The sequence below is a fragment of the Palaemon carinicauda genome, chromosome 1, assembly GCF_036898095.1.
Source record: "Palaemon carinicauda isolate YSFRI2023 chromosome 1, ASM3689809v2, whole genome shotgun sequence".
NCBI classification, from domain to species: domain Eukaryota; kingdom Metazoa; phylum Arthropoda; class Malacostraca; order Decapoda; family Palaemonidae; genus Palaemon; species Palaemon carinicauda.
In genome coordinates this window covers 57,036,635-57,052,429 of record NC_090725.1, presented here as the reverse complement: position 1 = coordinate 57,052,429, position 15,795 = coordinate 57,036,635, and the positions used below count along the sequence as shown (strand labels likewise).

The 15,795-nt window shown below is 31.4% G+C and overlaps 1 protein-coding gene across 16 annotated transcripts in view; it reads right to left on the bottom strand.

Moving 5' to 3' along the window:
* The window catches only part of brp (bruchpilot), a 630,212-nt gene that overhangs the window by 127,160 nt on the left and 487,257 nt on the right, over positions 1–15,795 (bottom strand). The window lies entirely within an intron of this gene.

Sequence of the window (15,795 nt, the reverse complement as noted above, 5' to 3'; positions counted from 1 at the left end):
CTTCGCTCTCGTTCTCTCTGTGTGTACTTTGTTTGTGGGTGCAGGCATTATTGTGGGTGAAGACTTGTTGTGGGTGAGGCTGTAGTGAGACTGTGTCTGTGCTTGTAAAGAGGTAGGTGGCGAGTAGGTTTTCTGTTCTTTGAATTGATGGTATTGCAGGGAGTGTCCTTCTTCCCAACGTTTGCCAATATGCTGGTGCTGTAGGAGGAGGAGGAGGAGGAGGAAGAGGAGGAGGAAGAGGAGGAGGAAGAGGAGGAGGAGGAGGAGGAGGAGGGGGACGTTAGGATGTGAGGAAAAACTTAGAAAGGTGGAGTATGAGGGATGAAAAATCAGAGTGACGAATTGGCGGAGGCGAATATTAATTGCTGGAGCTCTTCAATCCCAAAGTGAAAAATCCATAATAGTCGTGCGAGTTACAAGATAAAAAATGGCAATCAAAATGAAGACAAGCTATTTCACCAATGAAAACAATCCAGTAAGTGTTGAGAGTTTAAGTTCATTTGATACTTTTGTCATTCGATTTATAATGAGCATTCCCGTTGTTACCATTATCATCAGCAATTTGAACAATGATAATTCTTAATGAGTCGCTTAATAAATGGCATGTAATTTTCAGTTCGGGGAAACTCTCAATAAGATTAACATATTAAACAGATCTTAGCTATGGCAACAGCAGCTGAGTCAACATGATGCCCCGAAAGTGGGAGACTACTCTTTATCGTCTGCACATTGATCACACTCGGTTGACACATGAATATCTGCTTACTGACCAATACCAGCCATATTGCGACGACTGTTTGGTACCATTGACAGTGAGGCACCTGCTGACCGAATGCCCCACATATAACAGTGAAAGAAATCCTTGTCAGGATTCTTGGATATGATGTGTCCTACCATGCTATTGGTATTTTTAGCTTTATTTCAGATGCAGGTCTTCTGAAAGATATATAACTTTCAAAAATAACATCTTTGCTTTCATGGTTTTAATTGAATATTCTTTTATTTTCTATTTACAATAAACGATATCGGCGTCAATGACCTTGGATGTAAGGATACCAGAAAACCTCATATCAATCAATAAATTAATCTAGTACCCAGAATCTTCCCGAGGCAAAATAGAATTTCATTTACTTTAAAATGGCCAATAGATATTGCAAATTTTACTCTCAATTATACGTTTGAATACAGCCGTCTACATCACAGCAAGGTAAGATAAGAGAGAACTTTTTAGGAGGCAAAATTTGTAAGAGGATTGAGGACTGCGACATCACACCTTGTGTAAAATTGCGTTTATGAACCAAAGGATGTCATACATTACCAAATAATAATAATAATAATAATAATAATAATAATAATAATAATAATAATAATAATAATAATAACACATTCCCAAAGAAGTTTGGTAATAATAATAATAATAATAATAATAATAATAATAACACATTCCCAAAGAAGTTTAGTAATAATAATAATAATAATAATAATAATAATAGTAATAATAATAATAATAATAATAATAATAATAATAATATGTTCAAAACCCCAAAAATTCATTAAATGAATGTCAATCAAGGCTTCTCATGCATCATTCTTTTGGGACACCTAACAGGAATAATATACTTTCACAACACAATAGTTACTCAAAACCCAAGCTTCATAACACAACATTAAAATGGGAACAAATATTTACCTCGACAAGTGATTACGAAGCAACAACATGGAGCTCTCATAATCAGAGCAAATCCTACACGAATTTATTTTCGTACATGAAGTGATATCTCTTCAAAATGGCGAATTATATTTCCTACACCAAATTATTTTTGCACATGAAGTATTATTTCTTCAAAAGGAAAAAACTTTAATTCCTACTTTAAATTATTTTGTACATGAAGTAATATCTCTTAAAAACGGCGAATTATATTTCCTACACCAAATTATTGTTGCACATGAAGTATTATTTCTTTAAAAAGACAAACTTTAATTCCTACTTTAAATTATTTTGTACATGAAGTAATATCTCTTCAAAATAGCGAATTATATTTCCTACACCAAATTATTTTTGCACATAAAGTAATATTTCTTCAAAAGGACAAACTTTAATTCCTACATTAACTTATTTTGTACATGAAGTAATATTTCTTCTGAAGGACAAACTTTAATTCCTGCATTAAAATATTTTGTACATGAAGTAATATTTCTTCAAAATGGTAAATTGTATTTCCTACACTAAATTATTTTTGTACATGAAATAATATTTCTTCAAAATGATGAATTGTAATTCCTACACTAAATTATTTTTGTACATGAAATATTTATTCAAATGGTGAATTATATTTTCTACACTAAATAATTTTTGTACATGAAATAATATTTCTTCAAAATGGCAATTTATATTTCCTACACTGAATTATTTTTGTACAAGAAAAAATATTTCTTCAAAATGGCGAATTATATTTCCTACACCCAATTATTTTTGCACACAAAGTAAAATTTCTTCAAAATGGCGAAATAGGCTGTATTCCCTACACTAAATTATTTTTGTACATGAAATATTATTTCTTCACAACGGCGAATTTTAGTTCCTACACTAAATTATTTTTGTACATGAAATAATATTTCTTCAAAATGGCGAAATAGGCTGTATTCCCTACACTAAATTATTTTTGTACATGAAATAATATTTCTTCAAAATGGCGAATTTTAGTTCCTACACTAAATTATTTTTGTACAATGAATATTTCTTCAAAATGGAGAATTTTAGTTCCTACACTAAATTATTTTTGTACATGTAATATTTCTTCAAAATGACGAATTGTAATTCCTACACTAAAATATTTTTTACATGACGTAATATTTCTTCAAAATGTAGAATTGTAATTCCTATACTAAATTACTTTTGTACATGAAGCAATATTTCTTCAAAATGGTGAATTGTAATTCCTTCACTAAATTATCTTTATACATGAATTAATATTTCTTCAAAATTGAGGAAATGTTTTTCCTACATTAAATTATTCTTGTACATGCAAAAATATTTTTTTCAAAATGGCAAATTGTATTTCCTACTTCAAACTATTTTTGTACATTAAGTAATATTTCTTCAAAATTTCGAAATGTACTAGAAAAATATCGAAAATATTCTTTAATTTGACGGCAAGTCTACAACCCATTAACAAGTGAATAGAAGAACTAATTAAATAAATAGAAGAGAACATGACATAAAAACGGGCACAATAATCTAATAACTCTTATTCAAAAGAGGTACAAGTAAACTTCGATAAATAAAACTGCTTTTCCTCGTCTCTTATTTAGATTTCATGAGTCTATGTACCGTCAGCTGTATTTGTTACTTATGATGTAATGGTTTATCCTAAATAAGTGTGCACGCATCTTTAAATTTGACGTGCAAAGTCTTGTTTTTAACGAAAATGTAATATTGATGTAATAATCATTCTTAATGTTCTATATAAAAAAAAAAGTAAAAAAGCATCCAGAGAGTGCAAACCTCCGCCAAAAACCTAAAAGCTTCTAATTGACTTATTTCTGACATATCCTTAAATTTTCATCATCATTCATCCGTAACGTTTTGAGTTAGGCTGGTGACAAACAAACAAACGAAAAAAAAAGACAGAGGTGAAAAAAATAACAGGAAAGGTAATAAATATTTCGAAAGAGAAATTTCTCATATATTTTCACCGTTTTTACATTATCTGTAGAAATTTTTCTACATACTATTAATTATTTTGACTGATTTCATAATTTGCATTTATTTCTTTAATTTTTTACATCGCGTAATTTTACATTTTTCCTTTAGTATTTCATATACTTTCCACACAGGCAACATGTGTCCTTGATTATCGTATTCCTTTATTGCCTTATAAAGAAAATATTCCGAATTTGTTTCCCCCAATAAATCAGTTGTGCTGCAGAAAATAAAAAAAAAAAAACTCCGTATTTCACAGATCCCGATAAACGCCTCTGGGTGGGAAAAAAACTTAATTCTGTTAGTCCCGTTTTCTCTCCATGAATTTTGTTGGAGGCAGACATTGCTGAATTCAGGAGATAAAAAAAAAATGATCTAATTTTGGCAGCAATGCATATATAACGTAGGATTCAAGATATTTGATGAAAATGAGAAATACAAAAAGATAACTAAACGAGAAGCTGATATTGAAAATTTGGCAGAAAATTACAACAGCAGAATCATTAACTAAAAATAACAGAAGTGCGATGGTACCTGAAGGCAGAGGTTAACATCAAAATCTAGGTATCAATGCCATAATCCATAGAAAAACAACACAATAGATGGAGAAGAATACACAATATGATATTTAAAACGAGAGCGCGAAAAAAAAAAAAAAAAAAAAAAACATGACCAGCTTCAGGTAGAAAGTAAGCGTTACGGTATATTTCAAATTCTATGAGATAACGATCACATGTCGAATAAAAGACCAAGTAAATCCTTTGACGGAACTGATGACATTGCCTTTTGCGTATCCCATAGACTCGCTCTGATTTAAAGGTTAAAAGGTCACTCATGAATGTCAAATGGAAGGGACAGTGATAATGCCCAAGGGACTGACCAAATGATCAGCTTCCAAGCCCCCCTTTCCATCATAGGGAGGGACAAGCATTGGCTGCTGATGGCCCAGCAGGTAGACCTATAGGCTCCCCCAACCCAACCCCTATAAGGATGATGAGATTACAGACGCCACAAGAAACTATCGGAGCTTGAGCGGGCCTCGAACCACAGTCCAGCAGACGGCCATTCAGGGACGTTCACAATAGGCTACCACAGCCCTACTGCATATAACAAAGAAGTACTGCTTATGCACTCGGCATATTTGCACATAAACAAGATTTAATTTCATTCACAAGGAAAAAAACCTTGAGTAAACTAGGCAATAGATGAAAGCCAAGGTGAGTATTTTCTTTGTATCAAAATTTGAAGATTATACGAGAAATATATAACCCATGGCCTTGCTCTGTACTCCCTTTCAATAAAACAGGCCTCTTACTTGAGATAATACCTTACTGCATTGCCTTCACAAGCTACAGACTTGCTATAATAACTGTTACTGTTGCAGCCTTTTCCTTTGCTGCAGACTTCATGTCCCGCATATACTGTACGGAAAAGGGAATTTGGTTATATCCTTTACAGGAGGCATGACTCAAGTAGGCAGTATCAGTAAGTAGGCTGCATCTGTAGCCCCATCTTCGTAGAAATTTTGGAGCCCACCAGCCATTATTTTGTTTATTTGGTTTGATCACAGTACAATGAACCACGAGTACGCAACATTCTAGGCACTGCAGTCTTTAAAAAATCTCCCTTCAAGACTCAACTTCTGGTTTACAGCATTTCCTTCTCGTGTTACTCATTTCTATCTAAAAGAATACAAACAAAAGTAGAAATAGGTTATATGTGTTCTAATAGTCACGAGGTAAAGTTGTAAAAATTTTAAATATCTCGAAATGTGTGTAATGTTTAAACCTTAAAAAATAAAACCTTTCACAATATTTCTTTTTTTTTTTTTACTTTTTACATACGTAAAATCACAGATTACGCATTGCTTTCTAACGATAGTAAAAATGCTCTAAACCGATTATAGCGTCCCAAACTTCTTAGTACTAAAAGACAAATTAACTGCAAACTTCAGGTCATATGACTGATCAGGTATTTCGTCTGCTCATATAAGATACGAAAAGAGCATCATCATTAATCCTTCAAAAAAAAAAAAAAAAAAAAAAAAAGACTTATTTAACTCTTTTTTAATGAGCCCTGACACTGCCCTTTGATCTTCAAATAACTGTAGACGAAGAGATTTCTAGTAATTTCCTGGGCTATACTTGGATCTAAAGACGGCATAGAGTAAAGAAATATTCTCTCTCTCTCTCTCTCTCTCTCTCTCTCTCTCTCTCTCTCTCTCTCTCATTCGTATAATCATTGATCATTATGCAATGACAAATATGATGTATAATGACTAAAAACGGCAAGAAAGCTTAAAATTAAAAGCAATATTATCTTGTAAAGATATATATATATATATATATATATATATATATATATATATATATATATATATATATATATATAGTTAAGAAAGTATAATCAGATCAGCCATAAGCAGAGATTTACTCTCAACTTATGCAACAAGTTAATCTCTTACATATTTTTTAATGGATTCGCCCCCAAGGAGTAATGATAACCTCTTAGAGTCCATCACATTTTGATGGAATACAATTACTTAAACGGTGAGACAGACCTGAACGTCTGTTTTTCTTCTCTCTTCACCCTACAAGAAACCTGCAAACGTCGATTAAAAACAATGTATCTAATTATTATTATTATTATTATTATTATTATTATTATTACTATCCAAGTTACAACCCTAGTTGGAAAAGCAAGATGCTATAAGCCCAGGGGCTCCAACAGGGAAAAATAGCTCAGTGAGGAAAGGAAATAAGGAAATAAATAAATGAAGAGAACAAATTAACAATAAATCATTCTAAAATAAGAAACAACGTCAAAACAGACATGTCATATAATAAACTATCAACAACATCAAAAACAAATATGTCATAAATAAACTATAAAAAGACTATGTCCGCCTGGTCAACAAAAAAGCATTTGCTCCAACTTTGAACTTTTGAAGTTCTACTGATTCAACCACCCGATTAGGAAGATCATTCCACAACTTGGTCACAGCTGGAATAAAACTTCTAGAGTACTGCGTAGTATTGAGCCTCGTGATGGAGAAGGCCTGGCTATTAGAATTAACTGCCTGCCTAGTATTACGAACAGGATAGAATTGTCCAGGGAGATCTGAATGTAAAGGATGGTCAGAGTTGTGAAAAATCTTATGCAACATACATAATGAACTAATTGAACGACGGTGCCAGAGATTAATATCTAGATCAGGAATAAGAAATTTAATAGACCGTAAGTTTCTGTCCAACAAATTAAGATGAGAATCAGCAGCTGAAGACCAGACAGGAGATAGTTGAACAGAGATAGTTTCCATTATCAGGAACGCATCCATCTGTTTCCCCTCATCCCGACCGAGATTCTAACGAGCTTCTACCTTTCCCTGAGAGAGAGAGAGAGAGAGAGAGAGAGAGAGAGAGAGAGAGAGAGAGAGAGAGTCCCTGGTTGAATCTTAAAAATGTCTTGGGCTAATAATTATTTCATGAATTTGAATAACGGTTAAGATTTCTAGTTCTTCCTCTTTTTTATCTTATATACTGGTATTATGCTCAAATATCAATATTCATGATTGAATGAACAATTTTTGTCTTTGAAATGTCAAGATTATGAGTTTTAAGCATCATAGAGGTGAAAGGTATCTATTATAAACATATTTATCTTTATCCCTCCCTTTCTTAATTCATACGAATGCTATAATGCATTACACACACACACACACACACACATATATATATATATATATATATGTGTGTGTGTATATATATATATATATATATATATATATATATGTATATATATATATATATATATATATATATATATATATATATATATATATATATAGTTATAAATATATAAATATATATATATATATATATATATATATATATATATATACATATATACTATATATATTTATATATTTATATATATATATACATATATATATATATATTTACATATATACATATATATATATATATATATATATATATATATATATATATATATATATGCACACACATTAAGAGTATTGACAGATGGATAACCCATATGAACCATACCGCAAAAATAATTACCTAAAAAATTAAGAAATTGCTTTGAAACTATACGTAATACTAACCCGCTAAGATCTGATACAACAGAGAATTGTACAAAATAGCTTATGGCAAGAAGTGATGAATCATTTTCTTTGACATCTTTATTGGCAAGTATTTACCACAAGACGCACGCTAATCCCTCCAAGCCAAGAGAAGAACTATATGAGCCAAATTTTACCGTCTATTTTAAATGTAAAAAAATCTAGTTCAATTTTTTCTTCCTAATCCATTTCATTTTTTTTTTCATAATAAAGGCAAAAGCTCCGCCATGTTATTCCTTTCCACGTTTACATTTGTATTTCTTTATGTATGCATTTGTATATGTATGCTAGGCAGGGTGTATGTGAGTATGTGTGTATGTGTGCATATTGTATGTATGTATGTATGTGTTTATGTATGTACATATGTAAGTCTGAATGTACATGTATTTGTATTTATGTGTGTCTTCAGCCTGGCCATGACACTTGCCTGTCCTTATTTTCATGTTAACTAAATCTAGTCCTTATGAAAGCTTCATGCTTTATGGATTTAGGCTGTACTACCAATGTTTATAACGCATTTTAATTTCAACATGGGCCAATAAAAATATCAACATCACAAAGATAAAGATATCAATATCACCTTACTCTGTATTTTTCTAGTTTTCTCTCCCTGTTAGGATAGGCCTACCGCCAACTGTACTATTCCGGTCAACTTAGTATTCAAACCTCAGAATCAGCAACTTCATCGCTAAAGTTGTAAAGGAATTACCCACATTTGCATAACGAAGCGAGACGGTTCTTACATGCCACAATGTCTTGCTTTTAGTATTGTGGAAGATAAGACTATATGCCATTGTCGTCCAAATAGAGGTTCTAAAATTACCCTGGATCTCAGTTGACCAAAATTCTTTTATAAAAAAAAATCTATTATTATTATTATTATTATTATTATTATTATTATCATTATTATTATTATTATCATTATTATTATTAGCTATGGTACAACCCTAAGTAGAAAAGCAGGATGGTGTAAGACCAAGGGATCCAATAAGAAAAATAGCCTAGTGAGGAAAGGAAATAAGAAAGTAAATAAACTACAAGAGAAGTAAATAAACAATTAATATAAAACATTCTAAGAACAGTAACTAAATTGAAATAAATCTTTCATATATAATCAACAAATACTTGTTAAAACAAGAGGAAGGGAAATAAGATATAATAGTGCGCCCGAGGGTACCCTCAAGCAAGAGAAGTCTACCCCAAGAGAGTGGAAGACCATGGTATAGAGGCTATGGCACCACCCAAGACTGGAGAACACAAGTTTGATTTTGGAGTGTCCTTCTCCTAGTAAATCGGCTTACCATAGCTAAAGAGTGTCTTCTCCCCTTACCAAGAGGAACGTAGCCACTGAACAATTACAGAGCAGTAGTTAACTCCTTGAGCGAAGAAGAAGAATTATTCTTTGATAATCTCAGTGTTATTAGGTGTATGTGGACAGAGGAGAACGTGGATAGAATAAGCCAGACTATTCGGTGTATGTGTAGGTAAAGGAAAAATTAGCCGTAATCAAAGAGGGATCCAATGTAGTACCGTATGACCAGTCAAAAGGACAAGATGATCAATGCAGTATATAACCAATTGTTACCCCACCCCCAAAATTAGGTGACGGGGTTATGAACCTCTTCTTCAGAAGCGTAAATCAATGTGGGCCCGTTATATCACATGCATCCATTAATAAGAATCGGTCAAAAATTGTTAGAATCGCCGGCAAAAATATTAATGAAAGAAGCAAGTCCCTAAGATTCCTTTCCTTGTTAATATGATGGTAGACAGTTCAAACTAAGAAAAGCAGAATATGATTTAATTGTGAAATAGCAAATAAGGAAACGAATTCGACAATATAATCTACTTGTTTTTATTTCGCCAAAATAATCAATTTGCTTTTATTTTTATTATCATTATCCTTATCATTAATATTATGCTAGTTATTTATAATCAAACTTCCAACTGAGTGAAAACAAGAATGTTACGAGGAAAGCAGCCTAGAGTGAAACAGACGTAAGGAATAAACTACAGAAAATATCAAACAAATTAGTATGAATAACAATGTTAGACCAGTTAAAGCTATACTATGAACCTTCTCAGTCTCCCAAAATCTATAGACTTTTCCAATGTACTAATTCCTTTTTAAATTAAAGAAGACAGTCCGGATATGTTGTTCCAAAGGAACTGTTAATAAAAAATGACACCTATAACTTTAAATGAGCTGTAGGTTGTGGAAGAAACTGTCAATCAAAAGGTCAGAGTGGAACTGACCTAATATCTTACATCTAATAACACTCATACATTGTAATTCATTAGTGTTAAACTTCATTGTCCATAATTTACCCCCAAATATAAATTTTAGCTTGATTTGAATAAAGAGATACAGTAACCTGAGGTCTACAATTAGAAGACGTGGTCGTTGCGAAGAAAGTAGCATCATCTGCATAACCAAAGCTTGTTTTCAAGGCCAAAGAACATATTAAGTGCATGTAATGTGCATAGTAAAAGGTTATAGGACACTACCTTCTCAACAAACCAGATATTCCATATTTGTAGTCATTATGGTACTCACTAACAACTACTCGTTGAACTATATTTTTTTAAATTATCTAAGAACTTACATGTTTACATTTGAAAACAAGGGTTCCATAAGGAACAAAGTCAGAAGCAGCCCTAAAATTCAAAAGCATCCGTAAAAGTCAAGTCATACAAACATGGTGAGTTGGTGACCAGAAACTAGGAATTTCTCTTCAACACTGAAATTCGTTAGAAGAGCATCACAAATACCAAGGTCTTTGTGAAACCCAAACTGCATACTCGAGGACAGACGATTACTTTCAGAATTAAACCGTTTCGAAAATAGATCTTCGAAAAATTTATAAGAATGGGAGTTATATAAATTAGGCGGTAATTGGCAAGCCTACAACTAAAAAAGGGTATAAGTGTTACATATATAATTATCTAATATAGTAACATACCAATACTGCAAGTACATAAAAAAAAAAAAAACTTTTAATTCACTTGCAAAAAGTAACAGTCGTTTGAAGATCTACGAAATCTGCCACCCATACAAAAAAGAACAATACCATTTAGGTCTTCATAAGCATCAAGATCATGTAAAAATATAATCAATTTTGAGGGAGTGAATGTTAGAGCTAACCGTTCATGTTCCTCTCTTCTACTAGAAATACTTTCAATTATTTTAAATTGCATCCATCTTTAACTGATAGATAAACCCTCTGTGTGACACTTGTTTAGAGGTTTTAAAACCCCCTCATGAATGGCAGGGGCAAGGGACAGTGATATTGCCCTATTGAGCAGTACAAAGCCCTAGATACTAACCATATACAGTATACATATGATCAGCACCCAAGCCCCCTCTTTACCCAAGCTAGGAATAAGGAGGGCCAGGCAATGGCTGCTGATGACTAGACAGATAAGACCTATAGGCTCCCGCCTACAAGGATGATGAGGCTGCGTCGACCAAAGAAACTAACGAGTTTGAGCGGTACTCGAACCTCAGTCTGGCGTTCACCAGTCAGGATACGTTACCACATCGGCCACCACAACACTATGTCATATTTCATCTAATTCTTGTCTAGAGATGGTAAAATTCCAGTTCTCCAAACAAGCAGAGCTAACATCGTTACTGATTCAGGCTTCGTCCTTGATATGGTAGTTCAACACCCGAGAATGAATATGGATATCAATAATGACAATCTTAAAAAATCTGTTTCTTTTGTGCATAATTTGAACAATTTAAAAGTATAACATCACTCAAAACTTCATTCCTAACTGCCGTATATTTAATTGATATCCTACAAGAGTATGACGCATCAGGGGCAAGTGGCTGAGTTTAAAGACATTGTTACTAACCACATCACTTTTCCAAATAATCAAGGAAAATGTGTGTGTATGAGTTTGTGTGCGTGTGTTTTATGTACAGCTTTTACGAGGTCTTCAACTTAAAACGTGCCGCACTTTTAGAAGATGAAAGACGGCCATATTGTACTGTAATGTACACATCTAAGTTTTAGGTACGAGGTCACGTACTTCAGAGAGCCGTTTAATGGAAGCTTCCGAAGTAGAACAGCAAAAGTATGACAATCCAAATGTAACATATTGGGTTCTCAAAGCAGTTAAATAACCCGTTAAGAGAAAATACGCTACAAAGGGAAAATTTTAATTAAAAAAAAAATAAAAACTGAAAGATTCACGATGACACTAATCCTATCTTCTTTCAGGTCTTTATTCGAGGCTGGAAAGACTTGAAATTAATCAAAATGGTTCTCTAAATCAAACATAATACTTCCTCATTAATGGGGGCATTTTAATAACTATAAAAAGCGGGTAAGGGGATAGCAACATCTAATGGGGAACAGCAAGACAAACCTAACAAGTAATGATCTTCCTAATCGGGTAGTTGAATCAGTGGCACTTCAAAAGTTAAAACTCGCAGCAAATTCTTTTATGTTGAACAAGCTTACGTAAGTCTTTTTATAGTTTATATATCAAATATCTGTTTTAATGTTTTTAAAATATTTAATTTTAATTTTCATTACTTCTTATATCGTTTATTCATTTCCTTACTTCCTTTCCTCACTGGGCTATTTTTCTCTGTTGGAGCCCTTTGGCTTATAGCATCTTGCTTTTCTAACTAGGGTTGTAGCTTAGCTAATAATAATAATAATAATAATAATAATAATAATAATAATAATAATAAGAGACAACGACGGAACATACACGGGTCTAATTTAAAGCAATTTGGTACCATTTCAAATCTCATATGAGAAGGGATCCCCCAAATTACAAAGCCATTTCAATTTCGGAAAGGTCACCAGGCAGCAGAAAATAAGGAAAATGTTAAGAATGATTAAGATTTCTCGACACAAAAGAATTTTAAATCATATATTTTAATCTTGATTTGTTGATTTTCATTTATATTTTTTGTAAAATACTGTATAAGTTCATATCTATATTTTTGTTATATTTATATAATAAAATAATTACGCAAATAATGTAAATTAATATAATGTGATGGTTTTTTTTATAAAGACATAAAAAAAAATTCCGAAGAAGAATTTCTTATGAATACGTCATAATAACAAATATGGAAGCAGTATCCTTGAATAATAATAATAATAATAATAATAATAATAATAATAATAATAATAATAATAATAATAATAATAATAATAATGATAATAATAATAATAATAATCCTTAATTATTTGGTCTCGGTATCCTGCATTAAATACCAATACCCTTCATTAAAAAGTCATATAATTTTTTTTCAATATAGGGTCACAATGTCCCTAGTTATAGTATCACAGTTTCATCAATCAAAGACTTACGGTGACCTTAAAATTTCCTTAGTTATGAGAATGTCAAAAAGACAAAAACACAAAAGAATATGTTTATGGTTAAAATCAAGCTATCATAGTAAAGCAGTAAACACAATAAATAAGTAAATACCTGGTGAGGACCTTGAGATACGGTCAAACCAATCAAATATAAAAGGAATTCGTATTGGCAATAACTTTTATCTATGATTGAAGTAATATTCTGTAAAAATTAACAGACATAAGGCCTAAAAATCAAACAAAAAAGAATTTAAATCTTGGATAAATATATCAACATAAAAGCCATTACATAAACAAAGACCGCAATTATATATTCATATGTTTGTATATAATCTAATATATATATATATATATATATATATATATATATATATAGATAGATAAATAGAGAGATAGATAGATAGATATATATATATATATATATATATATATATATATATATATATATATATATAAATTACTGTACAGTACAGTACACATATTGTATATAATTTATATATATATATATGTGTGTGTGTGTGTGTGTGTGTGTGTGTGTGTAGGTGGGTGGGTGGGTGTGTATTTTATATACGTGATATGAAACCAAAAAATAATGAGATTGAAATGAAAACTTAAATACTTCCCCCCCTTTCCCATAACAGTAAACACACATCGAGAAAAATGCCCTCTTCAATCGATTTTAGAATTCCAGCCTCCAGTACGTGGAAAACAACTAATAAACAACGAACGTAAGGACCAACTTCTAGTTGCCTTCACTTAAGAAATGATCATTGGCTGGAAGGTTCGTTCCCAGGAGAACCATTGCGTAAATCACAAATAACAACAAACTCATAAAGTTTGTAGAAATACTTACTCCCTCAAAACAAATAGGACACAAATGAGGGGTTTAGTTATGTAAGTAGTTCGAGTCTAGTTTGGGGCCGTGAAGTTTCTACGAAATGTTAATTGAGTGGAAATTTGTATACCAATTTCTGTCTCCCTTATTAGTTTGTGTAACTGGATAAGATATGTGAAAAATGAACGATAGAATTGTGTTTAGAAAATCGATATATATATATATATATATATATATATATATATATATATATATACGTGTGTATATATATATATATATATATATATATATATATATGTATATATATACATATATACATATATACATATATATATATATATATATATATATATATATTTACATATATATATACATATATATATATATATATATATATATATATATATATATATATATATATATATATATATGTATATATGTATATATATACATATATGAACAGGGATTTGTGTAGGCATCTGAAATAGAAGTGTTGTAACGTTTCAAGTGGAAATTTACAGTATATGGCAGGTTTCTATTTCTTCATTTGCTTAATATAGAGGTGAAGAACGCATTGCATAACTGAAGATAAACTTGATAATGATGCCTCTAAAGAAATCATAAAACAACTTCAAGGTTTTCTTTTTCGGAATTTAACACATGGCGGGAAACAAATGACTGGCGAATACTTAAAATACCAATGACGTGTGGAAATATATGTATATAAAGGCGTCAGTCAATATACAAAAGACATCTCCTGTATGTAATAAAAAGCAAATGTATGGTCATATATACAAGTATATATATATATATATATATATATATATATATATATATATATATATAAATATATATATATCTATCTATCTATCTATCTATCTATCTATCTATCTATATATATATATATATATATATATATATATATATATATATATATATATATATATATATATCTCATGTCACGCTCCGCAATTGCTGTCTTTCGGGAAAGGGGAGAGTAACCATACTCTGGTGAGAGGGGGTGGGTGTGCATGTGTGTGCATATATACCTAAATATTTAGCCGTCTTTTTGAGGGGTCTCGTAAAACAAGTATAAAATATCTCACTTTAAATGAAATTCGTATACAATTAAGTATTATCTAAATGAAGGACATAAATACACTAAAATGCTCAAAATACTTGCTTAATTAAGGAGGCACTATTTTCCCATGACATAGTTAGTCCCAGGTTGGTCGGACTCTCGACAGAAATATCTTCGTCAGGGAGAAATTAACGAAAACGAGTAGCAAAACCAACTTATGCTTGCGCAATGTAACAATAGATGACTCAGTACAATTAAAAAATTATTAAAATCTATCTTTTCATATCGCTATTACACTATATTTCCCTCTAACCGTGCGTTAATAAAGGAAAAGAAATCCACAGTGACTTGGAATTATGCTTAGTAATTGCTGAAACACTTGTTACTGGTACAGTTGGCTTCATTAATTCCGGTATACTTCACGAGAAGCTAAGATTAGGCGTCGGATATCTGTACATTGCAGCAGGTAGCGCAGCGTTTTAGTGTTGGCAAAGTTGCTTGTAAATAAATAATCAAAAGCGTTTTTATTAATTTTACGAAGTGCTTTATAGAAAAATACTGTTATTTGCTCGACAGCACATTGTGAAATAAATGATCAAGTGTTTACAAGCCCAGTGACTATTTTACAGGCGGCATTGCCAACAGTTTCGCTTTAGCTAAGCACATCGTTACCTGCTACTATGT